The sequence below is a fragment of the Patella vulgata genome, chromosome 3 (assembly GCF_932274485.2).
Source record: "Patella vulgata chromosome 3, xgPatVulg1.2, whole genome shotgun sequence".
Classification (NCBI taxonomy): domain Eukaryota; kingdom Metazoa; phylum Mollusca; class Gastropoda; family Patellidae; genus Patella; species Patella vulgata.
In genome coordinates this window covers 64,654,682-64,669,442 of record NC_065881.2, presented here as the reverse complement: position 1 = coordinate 64,669,442, position 14,761 = coordinate 64,654,682, and the positions used below count along the sequence as shown (strand labels likewise).

The 14,761-nt window shown below is 33.3% G+C and overlaps 1 long non-coding RNA gene across 1 annotated transcript; it reads left to right on the top strand.

Annotated features, from left to right (window-relative positions):
* Nucleotides 1-632: 632 nt before the first annotated feature.
* On the top strand, nucleotides 633-2,246 carry LOC126815009 (uncharacterized). The gene is made up of 3 exons (XR_007677826.2): nucleotides 633-775; nucleotides 1,216-1,308; nucleotides 1,452-2,246. It is a non-coding gene; the product is annotated as an uncharacterized LOC126815009 (long non-coding RNA).
* Nucleotides 2,247-14,761: the final 12,515 nt, after the last annotated feature.

The window sequence follows — 14,761 nt, the reverse complement described above, 5'->3', positions numbered from 1 at the left end:
ATTCTAAAACATTTTTTTTATGTATTAGAAAAAAAATTAAAGACGTTTGAAGTATTTGTAGGTAAAAATTATTTCCTATTTTAGTGTAAATGGGTATTAAAATGAGTAAAATCTATAACGTGTTATGTAAACAATGCACGCGCCACTGAGCCAATGATTGACACCGCGTGATATGACGTCATTTATTGAAGGCAGTCATCTTTTACAGAGATATTAGAAGATTTTCCTAAGGCTTCAGTTGTTTTAAATGTCATTTCATTGGATTCATACGAGGTCGTTCCTTGTCGGTATTCAGCTTTGTAGTTATTCCATTATTCCCCCATGTTCCGGAAATATTGTGAAAGAGAGATAGGCTACAGTTTTGAATGGACCATTAAGACTGTGGGAGGAAGAATCCTGTAGCTTTTCAAATTTCACACAATAGAGGACAGATTTCCTGAGAAAACATAAAGGTTGGTGATCATAAAAGTTCGTGATCATATTTGGTCAACATTTAAAGTAGCTAAGTCTCTAACTCAATATCATCAAAAATCTTCGACATTGAAAACACGAATTATTTGTCAATTTAAATCAACATTGGTCTTGTGATCTTACAGTAGCGATGCCAAACGCCGCTAGAGGCGCTGGCTGTCCTATTATTGGTGTGCTAAAAAACCTGACCGAAAAATGTACCGTTTCTACTACGGGGTCTCATGAATATTCAGGAAGTCAAAACGTGGTCACGTCGCACTTTTCCGGAACCTGGTGAGCTGAAGTTAGCGGACTGCCATAGCAGGTAAGATTTTGATCGAATTTTCGCTTATTTTTCTTGTTTTTAATTTTTAAATGTAATAGAAACTTTGAAAAAAAGAGCATTCCGCTCGAGATATCGACATTTTTGGATAGCCTGGTATATATTTTGTATAGTTTGAGCTTTTGTTTTGCCAAAATCCCCCGTAGGAATTGGCAATAAGACGGAAAGTAGAACCGGGGAAGAATCAGGGAAAGACAACTCTTGGTAGGTGCGTGTATGGGATCAGACCACAATGAATGATTTATTTATTTTTAACCTAACTTTTGCAAACTTAAGTGTGAACTATTTAGATGTTTTTGCAAATTTAATAACATTACTTGTAAAAAAAAAATGGACTTTTGAGAAAAATATATCCCCAAATATTGAAATAAGACTGACTTGGCATAGGCAAAATGAAAATGTGTATCTCATTTATTTTAAAGCTTATATTTACTATGGAAGAAGAGTATTCACAACCATTATTCATAACAGATTCTGAGGAGAGTGAAAAAGAAATTGGAGAAAGTGAATCTCAAGTAAGGCATTTCAATCTGTACTTTAGGACAATTATTATACTATGTTTATTTGATGCAGCACTCTTTTATTATAACTTTAAAAAACATAATCGGAAGAGGCCAGGGATTATATTGCTCTGTACCAAATCAATTTTATTTTCCAGGCACAGACGCAAGCTCCAAGATTCATGCCACTTTTCACTCCACGCTTTAGTTCTGAGAATACAGCATTGATATTTTTTATCACTGTATGCAATTTTTTACTCATTGTTGTACATCTTTTTTTTTAAAATTTTATAACCAGAGATATTTGTTATTTATAGAGAAGGGGTGATTCTTTCTTTAATAATGTCATAACATTCGATTACTTATACATGTAACTTTTTGTATTTGCATATGACTTTGATGACGTCCAGTCATGCCAAAAAAGAAATTATTTTGTCATGTGTAATCCCTGTGATTATATCATATATTGTTAATTTTTTTAAGTTTTATATTTTTGGTTTTGTAGTTGGTAGTTTTCATATGATTGATGTTGATCATGATACACAGTTTTGTTTTCTGTTATTTTTAGATTTAGGTCATAAGTTTTCACCCAGAAAAATTCTGTTATTTATTTATTTTTGTTGATTTTAAGTTTTATTGATTTTGTTAATTGAAATAAAGATATTTTTATTGATCATAATACTTGTGATTTTCCATTCCTGAAACAACTATTTTTGTCTGTGTGTTTTGCATGTGTATGTATCCAGGAAAAGACTGTGAATATTTTAATAGCCTCTAGACCTACAGGGGGGTTGGATGGCTGAATGGTTAGCGTGCGCGTGCTGTATCAGAAAGTCTGTCATTGAGTCGACTGGCGTGGTTTCGAATCCCCGGTTGTACGTGACAAGGAGTAGGGTCGCCTGTCCAACCTCGTGGGTTTTCTCTGGGTCCTCCGGTTTCCTCCCACTGCTAAAGACCCCTACGCGCAAGCGAATTATTGAAATAAAATTAAACCCTATGTTAGTCCCGAAATGACCTAGTTTGTGTCGAGTGGACGTTAAACCCCATTTCTCTCTCTCTCTCTAGACCTACAGTTGACCCGTGACCTTACACTTTCTGTATGACCTTGACATGGTATAGTCAAAAAATGCAATTCGAGTAGCTGATGCCTAATAAAAAAACACGATAACAATGTGAAAACATTATTTGTGTATCTATCACATCAAAAAACGGGTTGAGTAAATATTTCAAAGCCCTGGGACTTCTACATGGTTTGTTATTAACTATCACGTCATTTTTTTGCTGTGACCTTGAACGAAAATTGTCTCGGTCGTAAGTTTGAGAGTCTGTAGCACACACACTATATAACCGAAGAGTCTCCCGATAATTTGATTCAATCCAGTACATCTTGAACTTCAAATTCTGCAAGTTTCGTGGATCTACCTATTATAGTGTCTGAGATATTAGCTTCGGTCAGGTTTTTTACGTTTTTAAAAAAAAGCCGTATTTTGGTGCCTCCAATTCGCGGTCTTCAAAATGCCATAAATTTTTTAATTTTCAATATTTTTTCAAAATTCTTTCAGATTATTGAATCTAAATAGTTGACGCTTGCAGTGCAATAATCATATTAGAGACATTTTGTGTATTTAAAAACCCTTTGGCAACGCTACTTACAGGGAAAAGATGAGCTTCTGATATCCAATATTCAAGACAAAATAAACATTTTACCATTGGTACACGATGATAAATCTGTTCATCTATAGTGTTATAAAGGAGAAATCAAACTTTGTTAGCTATTTGAAGTCCTCAAATAAGTAATGATCTCCACTTTCTCGTATTTTATCAATGCGATTTACGATTACATTCATATTACTCGCATTAATGGTAAAGCAGTTGGTAAAATATTGAACTACGGACTGAAATGAAACAAAAATGTTAACGACAGTAATTTGATTGGATAATATTAGATTGATTTTAGTGCTTAGCCAATCAAAATTAAAGTATTTACTAAAATTTGGATTTTATCTTTAGTTAAGATATTGAGAAATAGGGCCCTGCTCTTGTACCTTACCTCGTGTAAATTGTCTATCACTTCTGTACCAACTCAGACGTATTATGTATATACACTGTTAGAAATAAATGTTAATTTACCGTAAGAATGTGGTAAAATATTTACGTAGTTGTGTGTTATTTTACAAATGTATGTTTTATTACACCAAACAGGAGTGATAGAACAAATAGTCGTAAAAAAAACATATTATACAGGTGATTTTACAGTGAAATAATTTATTTTTACATACGTAACGTCAAAATACAGTAATGTTCAGTGTATTCAAACTATAGGAAGATGTACCGTAACCCAAATTGGTTGTCGTAAAATGTTGAAATCACAGAAATGTTTTATTCAATAGTAATGAAAGCAAACCTTGAAATATTTTTGTTAACATTTCTCAACACACAACCAATTCACAGTGACCGTTGAAGTCCACAACCAAATAGCAAATGATGTTACGACAACCACCAGGTAAACTGTCAGAAATGTATGTAAAATTACAGTAGTACAAGGGTTTTTTGTACCTCAATTATCGGTATATTTTACAACATATACTACTTTTACCAAGTCTAATGTATTTTTACCGAGTTTCAAGTATGTTTATCGAGTTTCATGTCTTTTTGACAATAAGTGGCGATGGAATCAAAGACATATTCAAAATCCTGTAAAAATACATATAATGTAATAAAATTGAACTGAAAGTAACGCAGCAAGCGTGTTACTTTACAGATTTTACGTTTGTTCACATTATTATGTAATTTACTTTTAGGTAAGAAATATAAGTAAAATTACAGCAGTTAAAGAATTTGTTTTTACCTTAAAATTTTACGTTTGTTCACATTATTATGTAATTTACTTTTAGGTAAGAAATATAAGTAAAATTACAGCAGTTAAAGAATTTGTTTTTACCTTAAAATATTGAGCGGAAAATAACATAGCCAGCATGTCATTTTACAGACTTACGTTTATTCACGTTATTTTGTAAATTTACTTATTCGGTAAATTTACTTATTCGGTAAATTTACTATCTCTTATTGTATTTTAGTATTCCATAGAAACGAAACATTCCTAATAATTATCTTCGTATGGTATTCATTTCAATTTATTAACCATAATATGGACAATCACATCTTGTAAATTTAGTATATTGCATGAATGTATATCTAGTTTCCATTATTTATAAGATCTATAAAGTGTATTGATATTTAGCGTACGTTAATCAGTTTGTAAGTATTTTCTTAAATGCATAAAAAAAAAATGTTTTGACTTTCTGGCCGTAGGTTGTATTATCTCGTTTTCAAGTTCACTTGAAGACGGTAAATTAAACCGATTGGCCAGTGTTAGTTGAGCCGGACTGTCTGTAAAGCAGGGTTATAATGCCTGCAAATAGATAGTACCGCGAGCTTACATCTGAAAGCCTGGAACCATGCTCTCGTCTACCAAACAGGATTATCGATATTCAATATATATTGAAGTGATATTAATACGAAATATTTTACACCGGGGCTATTGCTCGAATCTTGCTTGAAAATTACCAATATTTGTATTTTTAATAAGTGTAAATTAACAGTGTGATGTATTTTTACAAGAAATGTAAATTAACATTGTGATGTATTTTTACAAGAAATGTAAATTAACAGATATGTCCTTCTACAGTAAATTGTTAAATAACTAATGGTGTAATTTTACCTATGATTTAGGGGCAACTTTTGCTGCCCGTAATTTTAGGGTAAAATAACCAAAATATTTTTAACAGTGTAGCTATTAACAATGTCTTGGTAAGGATCATAGAACTATGCGAATGATAGCAGTTCCTATATCCCAGAAAATTTGACACAAAAGAGGCCAAACAGCGAGAGGAAGGCACGGGGGTATGAGCCATTGCTTTCTGCACACAGAGAACTATCTACTAGTAAGTTTAGTGTGTGTGTGTGTGGGGAGGGGGCTTTCAGTTTCCCGTACCGTTACCCTTGTTATTAGACAAAGTAATCAGTTACACATCCAAGTGATGCCTGTTTTGATCCGAGAATGGACCATTTGAAGCAAAAACCAACAAAAGAAACATGTATAAAGGGTTGCTTGAGGTGATGTTACGTATCAGTGAGTTGTTAAAGATGTGTCACTTGGAACGCTCTTCTGTGGATGTCATTAGATATGTTGCTCATTATGTTTTGTAGCCATGTTTGATATTCATGAATCCCAATCAATTTTCTTTCCAGGTCAGATTTGTAATCCATTCTATTTTGCTTCAGGTATGGACTTATCATATACGAAATTGGTATATATGGTTTATTATCGAAGAAACAGCCTGGTTAATTCTTCTTGAAAAACTGCAAGAAAAGTTTAAAGGACAATATTGGTGTCGGTCATTATCGCATATGTGATAGAACTAATTAAACACGTTTCAAATTGGAAAGAATTATTAGTGAGTAGAAATTCGGCCGTGTATCTGTTATCACTCATCACATCAGTCAGTTATATAGAGGTATGACACGTGTTTTCCTTTGGCGTTCGTCACTTCCGATTCAGGAAACCTGTATTACTCAGCTATTGTAGCAATGATCCCTGTGTTAAAATTATATTTGAAATGTGTTTAACCAGCCCTATCACGTATGTGATAATGACTGGCACCAATATTGTCCTTTAATTGTGTAAAAATGTATTTGGACCATTATAGAACAAGATGATAACATATCTAATATTGAGGTAATGTCTAGATGTTGAGAATTTAATTCTAGAAGTCAGACAGTTCCATATCTGACAAACTTGTGAATACGGTCGGTAGTAATTGAAAAAACCGACAACACATGGTTTAAATGATGTATATCTTTGTTCATTTCTATTTTCTATTATCTAACTTAGGTTGATATTATATCATTTTAATTATTCAAGTACATGTTGTTGTTACTAAAACTGAGTTCCCAAGATGTAGATCGAATGACATTTTGTAAAACACAACTAATAAGCACACTCGATCTTGCTCTTTTGTACATGATTTCAAATCAATACCGCTGGGTTATATATATACCCAATTCTGTAAATGACAGTCCGTGTTAATATTCCTCGACCCCTATCAATCAAATTTAATTATTTAGCGAGCTCTTTGAGTTCGATATATTTCGAATAGGTCAAAATAAGCATGGGTTGCCAAGTTTGGACCAGACCAGTTAACAGATATTATTGAAACACTTTAAGATAAAGACCGACAGTCAAAGGAAAGAATTAGGGCCGTATGTAAGATTTTAAAAGTGGGGTTGCAGCAGAGTGGTGGGGCGCCATAGCCTCCACGTATGTGATAATAAGAAAGTTTCGATCAGGGCAAACGAACCCATTAGCGTGTGGGCGCCCTTAAAACCGATCGACTGATCAGTGCCCTAAGAGCATCACTGTGTGATCATAATCAAGTGTATTATTTTATAATTGAAAGATTGTCAAATATTTTTTTTTTGGATGGGGTGGGGGGGAGGGCGCAATTTCTCGGGGCGCCTTATTTTTCTGGGTTAGAAATGAATGATTTTAAAAGATGTTTGCCTAATATCTATCTATCTATATATATATATATATATATATATATATATATATATATATATATATATATATATATTTTCATTTACGTTATCTATTTTTGTGTACTATTATGACAAGAACTGTCAGCTCTGTATCTACATCTTACATAATGCATCTTTAATTATTTGTGGTCCTATGTTTCTCGGAGGTTTGTTTGTGTTCATGTGGTGGTTAATGTACTGACGTAATGTATAGTCATACAGGGTGGAATATAGACAATATTATAAAATTGATGTGCTAGGGGTTTGGGTGCCAATAAAGGTCTTTAAAAATTGTTGGTCATTTGGTTTAATCTTTGTTATTATCTTGGATGTATTAATTTCAAATGTCCGAAATTGGTTATTATATTTTCAGGTAAATTGTACAAAAGTGAATCTTGAGGTAACCAGAAATTTATCCGTGTCACCATAAAGCAATTTTCCAATTACTCCAATCTTAAAGGAGCTATATATAAATCGCTATCATTTGGGACCTAAAAATTGACACAAATGGGTCGCAACGCATATAATAATGTAATATAAATGTATATAAATTGATTAACATTCAATCGTTTCTGTTTTACTGTAATTTCTAATCAGTTACGCTCGGCAAAATATGCCAGAAGTTTCAATCGAATTTAATTCCTCTAATCATTATATTAAAGAGACAGCAATTTTAATTTAATGTTAGTTGACACTGTTGTTACACTAGGACCTGTCACATTGGATTATATGTAATTTTTGATACCCTCCCACCATCTAACATTTTTATCCCCCGCCTTTCGAAGAAAGCAGCGGACTATTAAAATGGGTTCGTCTGTCTGTCCGTCTGTCTGTCACACTTTTTGGGACACAATAACGCTCTTTCTAATTGAGCTAGAATGTTCAAGCTTGGCGTGTATGTTTATTAGGTCAATGCCTTGCTGGAGTTCGAAGATGAGAATTTTCTGCTTAGGGTAAGCAGAGATAAGCAATTTGATTGGTTGATGCTTTGGGACACGATAACTTTAGTTCTAATTAAGTGAAAGTGAGGACACTTGGTGTATAGCTTTATTACATCAATATCTTGACTAAGTTCGATAATGAACATTTTTTGCTGAGGGTAAGCAGAGCGATAAGCAATTTGATTGGTCGAGATTTTGGAACACAATAACTCTCCTTCTAATTGAGCTAGAATGTTCAAACTTGGTCTAGGCGTTCATTAGGTGAATGCCTTGATGGAGTTACGGTAAGCAGAGACAAACAACCTGATTGGTTTATGCTTTGGGGCACGATAACTTTAGTTTTAATTAAATGAGAGTGATGAAACGCCGAGTGTAGATTCATCATATCATTACTTTGACTAAGTTCAATGATGAAAATTTTCTGCTTAGACTAAATAGCGATAAGCAATTTGATTGGTCAAGACTTTGGAACATAACAACTCTGCTTTTAATTGAGGTAGAATGTTTAAACTTGATGTAGATGTTCATTAGGTGGATGTCTTGACCGAGTTCAATGATTAACATTTCGAGCTAAAGCTAAGCAGAGCTAAGCAATTTCATTGGTCGATGCTTTGGGATAAGATAACTTTGATTCTATCTGATAGAGAGTGATGAAACTTAGTGTATAGTTTTGAAAAAAATAAATGTGCTATTAATTAATAATAATAATAATAATAAATTTTATTCGTACACTAAGTACAATAAATATGAAAAAAAAATACATATAAATATATACAAGTTCTCAATTAATACAGAGTTGATTAATTATTTCATTTAAGTTTATATATTCAGATGGTGAACAATCTCTTAAATCTATGAATTCTCGTATAGCATTTCCTATTCTCTTATCATTTTCCTTCCAAGAACTTTTATCGTGACATTCTATTTTATCAACAATATTTAACAATGACTTACGTTCTAAATTGTATTTTGTTATATTATAATGATATGATAAGTAATTGATATTATTGCACATAGTAGACTGACTTCCCAACAACGCAGTACGTCCACATATATGAAGACATAAATTACTACTATGTATAATACTATGACAAAACTTAATAAAACGTTTATGAAGCTGAGTTTCAATTGACAAATCCTGACATATAATATTCAATAAACTATTGTGGGTTCTTGGGGAAATGTTGAATACTTTCCTAACCTGTTTTCTCCAGGCTACATAAAAACTCAGTAATGACTTTTGTGAGAAATCCCATAGTTGGCTCCCATACAGGGGCATACAATAAGTTTTGAATAATTTATATTTAACTTTAGATGAGGAGAATGTAAAATTTCTTAATGTTACATTACTTTTAACAGTAAAATTATTTATACATGGACGTAAATGTTCATGTTTTGACGAACTATGAAGCAGATTTCCTAAATGGGATTCAGATTCGACAAGTTTGATGGGGTGGCCGTTTATAAGAATGGGTTTAAGATCCTGATTTCCAGTTTCAGAGGGTTTGCATGGAAAATATATAAGTCTGCTCTTGTCGGGATTAAAAGTGAGGTCATATTCATCTATTTATTTTGGGATTTCGGCGGGGGACATCAGCCTCGCTGTTGGCATGCATTTTGCAGTTTATTAAATTACAAACTAGCATTTTTGTTTTAAAAAAGAGGACAGTATTCCAGCATTACGACCGTAACATCGTAAAAGATAGGTTGCCAGGCAACGAAACATACGCCCACAGCAGCTAACTCGTCCGGGCGGTCAACAAGAGTTGTCACATATTTTTACTTTTTTCGGTAATGAAACATTTATAATACATTAAAATCTGATTAAGAGTAACAACTCATTAAGTAATTATCAGAAAACCATTAGAATTGGTTTGGTTTTTATAAAGTTTTGCCCCATGCTAACGTTTAGTATAGGAAACTTTTAACATCATGGATTTAGCTGTTCAAGTCATAAAAATTCATTGAAAATCAATATACTTGTTTGTCTCAAGGCCTTACACTCTGTGTATGAATCTGAAGTCAATCGGATGATAACTTTAGCTTCTAGAGGTTTTTAAAAGTGATCAAGGGCCATAACTTTGGCAGTAATTATCTGAAATCGCTGAAAATCAAAAGGCTTCTTCGTCTCATGACCTTAAACACTGTGTATTAATTTAAAGTCAATCGGATATTAACTTTAGCTTCTAGAGCATTTACAAGATTTTTTTTGAAGTGATCAAGGGCCATAACTCTGGCAGTAATTATCGAAAATGGCTGAAAATGAATAAACCTCTTCGTCTCATGACCTTAAACACTGTGTATAAATTTAAACTCAATCGGATATTAACTTTAGCCTCTAGAGCGTCCACAAGATTTTTCAAAGTGATCAAGGGCCATAACTCTGGCAGTAATTATCGGAAATTGCTGAAAATCAAAGTGATCAAGGGCCATAACTCTGGCAGTAATTATCTGAAATCGCTGAAAATCAAAAGGCTTCTTCGTCTCATGACCTTAAACACTGTGTATTAATTTAAAGTCAATCGGATATTAACTTTGACCTCTAGAGCGTCCATAAGATTTTTTGAAGTGATCAAGGGCCATAACTCTGGCAGTAGTTATCAGAAATCGCTGAAAATCAATAGGCTTCTTCGTCTCATGACCTTAAACACAGTGTATAAATTTAAAGTCAATCGGATATTAACTTTGGCCTCTAGAGCGTCCACAAGATATTTTGAAGTGATCAAAGGCCATAACTCTGGCAGTAATTATCAGAAATGTGGGCGTATAAAAATGATATTGTAATTTATTAAGCTTTGGCATTATTCAGCTGCTAGCTCCCCCAGGCGCTTTCCATAAATACAATTTTTACAATAAATGATGACAACAACGATAAAACATTAAGCATGATAAAAGAGGAAGGCGCATAAAAGACACATTGAAAGACAAATATCGTTACAAGAACATTAGATCACGAATTTAGTTTAGAAGAAAATATGATCACCGATATATCATTTAGTTTAAAATATATTTAATTCTACAGTACGACAACGAATGTCTTGTGTCTCTTTCATAAAATCTTTAATAATATAGGATTTATCACCTGAATTAGTTCTGGAAAAATGCTTAAAGATGTATTATGCCTAATGCGGGTCTTTTTTCTCGCTTTAAAATTTTCATATAAATTATTATTTATTCATATGCCAAGCTCATTATCAACTCTAGAGCATCGGATGACCACCCGCGTCATGTAATCGATTAACGTTAAAATGGACGAAATGCAGTCAATGACAGGACTGACAATCGAGACATGATTTATTATAACAGCAATGGTACTTGAAAATCGAATGTTTCTTGTTAGAATTTCAAACATTCATAACTTCGCTCAGAATAGAGTAATTTGACTGAAATTTTCAATATATTCATTTACGTTATCTATTGTTTGTGTACTATTATGACAAGAACTGTCAGCTCTGTATCTACATTTTACATAATGCATCTTTAAGTAAAAAGGATTTCTAATTTGTTGGTCGAAGGTTTCTCGGAGGTTTGTTTGTGTTCATATGGAAAAGGTACTGAAGTAATGTATAGTCATACAGGGTCGAATATAGACAATATTATAAAATTGATGTGCTAGCGGACTGGATGCCCATAAAGGTCTTTAAAAATCGTTGGTGATTTGGTCTAATCTTTGTTATTATCTTGGCTGCATTATTTTCAAATGTCCGAAGTTGATTATTATATTTTCAGGTAGATTATGCAAAAGTGAATTTTGAGGTAACCAGAAATTTATTCGTGTCACGATTAAGGAATTTTCGAATTTCTCCAGTCTTAAAAGAGCTAAATCGCTAATATTCGGGACCTAGAAATTGGCACAAATGGGTCGCAATGCATATATTAATGTAATGTGAATGTATATAAATTGATTTACATTCAGTCGTTTCCTTTTATACTCTAATTTCAAATCAGTTATGTTCGGCGAAATACGCCAGAAGTCTCAATCGAATGTCAATCTTTAGCATCTGGTTATTCCAGTCTATACCGATATTATTTATTGTGCATGTTCTTCAGATAAGAATATGACGTCACCGTTTGACATGAATTGTGGAATATGTCTAGCCTCTTTCTTCAAGTTCCTTGTTACAAATGACGCTGAAACGCATTATGGTACACGATATAAAATGTTTATTTTGTCTTAAATATTGGATATGAAGCTCATCTTTGCCCGGTAAGATTACAACATCAATGTTGATTTAAATTGACAAATAATTCGTGTTTTCAACATCGAAGACTTAGGATGATAATGAGTTATAGACTTAGCTTCTTTAAAATTAATACTTTTAAGCATAGCCTAAATTTGTTTACCCATGCCCAGATTAGAGTTCAGATGAACATCTATGTTGTTTACATTTTTGGTTTAATAGAGTTTTGCCAATTTGAGAGTTTTCTATGTCTAAAGTCTGCTTTTCCATCGCTTTAAACAGATATATCAGATTGTTCCAACGTTATATAACTTTGAGTGTCATCTGCGAAAAGATGGTTTTTAAGGATCTGTTTGCGAATGGAATTTCCTCAAAAGTACCCATTGCTAGGGAATCTTTAGGGGGCACATTTAAAGTGTGTGAGTGTGTGTGTGTGTGTGTGTGTGTGTGTGTGTGTGCACCGTGCTCATGGTATGACTAAATTCAAAGTAGTTCAGTAATTTTTTAAATTATATGTCGTGTCAAATTGTCCGGCAGCCAAACTCAAGTTTAAGCCTTGACATGGGAATATAGTTCACCTGGTAGGTCCAATTTGTGTGTCTGTGTCGCCTACGTTACATACATATTCCTTATACCCCAAGGATGATCCCTATTGTTTTTGATGCATGCCCTACCCCCAGGGACAGAGCCACATCCATTTATTCTGTGTGTTGCCTACAGGCCGCAATTCTTAATGGATTGTCTTGGAACCCTCATCGCAACTATTGATTTTGGTGCATGTCCCAACCCCCAGGGGTGGTGTCACACCCATTTTTTGTTAATATTTAGTCAAATTTCGCAAACCAAACCTTCTTTGTCTCTTTTCATATTACAGTCGTTGGAGCCATTTCGTATTTAATTCTCTTCATGTTAAAAAGCACCATATCAATCAAAATAGGAATGTTGACGGATTATACATCTTCAATATGTGTACATTCAGAATCCAGATGATTCCAACATTGCACCCTTGGACAAATTTAAATATTCAAGATGGCCGGTATGAGACATGTTCTGGTTATTTAGTTGGATCCAAAAACCACCTTCATATGCGAGGAGAATTTGTCACGAATTCTACCCAACCAAATAACCGGAAATGCCTCATAGCGGCGATCTTGAATATTTAAATTTACACAATTGAAAATGAAATCCATCAAAAACATTAGGTGGACTATATTTCCAGGTTTGTCGACCTGCTGTTGGACTAAAACGCAGCGCTCAGATTAAACATACATTATGCAAGAGCTAAATCTGCCAATTACAGGTCTTTCTTTAGGTCTGAATTATTATCTAAATTATTAATTAGACATTAATTAACTTATCCAGACAATTATCAACTCTCGACGGCATCGCTAGTCTGCGATATTTACTGGATTAGATCAAAAAGTGGATAATCGAGACTAGGCAAATTCCCTTTACATTATCTAGTTTTTAACTATTATAGTGCGAACTACCAGCACTAATCTAATCTCCAAAAATGTATCTTTAAATAGAACTGGCTCATCTGTGTTTTCTTGTCAATATCAATTAAAATAATATAAGGCGTTTTGTGTCGTGTGCACTACTGTGTAGATAGGAATAGTCCCTTGAGGTAATTACTATTGAGGTCAGATGAAGCAGCTTTCTTATCACCCTTTGATATCCATATCAAATAGCATGAGCACTAATGCATTGACCTTTTATGCAATAAATAATACCCTTTATCTTATCTTAATGTCTGTTTTATAACCGTGCATTTACATCCAGAGGCTAAAGAGAAATTAACAATACCCGTGACACTTTTTAGTAGACAAATAAGAGCGAGATCTAATGACTATGGCTCTACTGATCTTAGTTATTTGGTATGACATAGATCCCCAAGATGCGGTTTATAGAATCAGAGAGTGGAATTGATCCAAGATTTGGTCATGTATTAGATTTGGAATTGAACCAATATTTGCATATTTATAAAACGGAAAAATCGCCAAAAATACTTTAGTTTGTTTGTAAAAAGAAGCAGTATCGCGTTCACAAAGAAAATAAGAGTAAATAATTCTTAAATAATATTGTAATAAGGACATTTAATTGTTGAAGATAATGTAGATTAGGGTACACTGTAATATATTGTTCCAAGAATTAAACTGAAGCAAAGCACTCTATTAGTATTACTCAGCAATTTTGCATTTGAACACGTTTAATGTAACTGAATAATGCTGTCAAAATAAGCCCAAACCATAATATCCATATGTGATTGTGCCACGGCAAACTGTTTTTCTTTAGCCTACGTATGTAATTATTACGAAAACAACCATTTATTAACATTGGGTTGTCCTAGAATAACAGATAAATGGCGTATTGAGAGGATTAACAAGAAAATTCCTCTTAATCATCGGCTGACGAGATCCCAAAGGGCGGCATGTCAAAGTACAGTCCAATGACCGATTTCTATAATTGCATTTTTCTGCTCAAAGTGACAGATTATGAGATCAACCGTCATTACCATTGTATTAAATGTTTTACCACCGGCTGTATTGGATCCGACTTATATCTATTGATCTGTGGTTGATTGTGTCACATTATTACACACAAAAGACAATAACATTTATATTTGAATGTGCAAATGGAACAAGTATCTAATAAAATGAAAAAGCCAGGCGTTAGAAAAGGTGCTATAAAAGAATAGAATCAAATTATTCGATTTAAGGCACTTTGTCTTTTTGTCAATAACGTTTATATTGTTTCGTATGACAG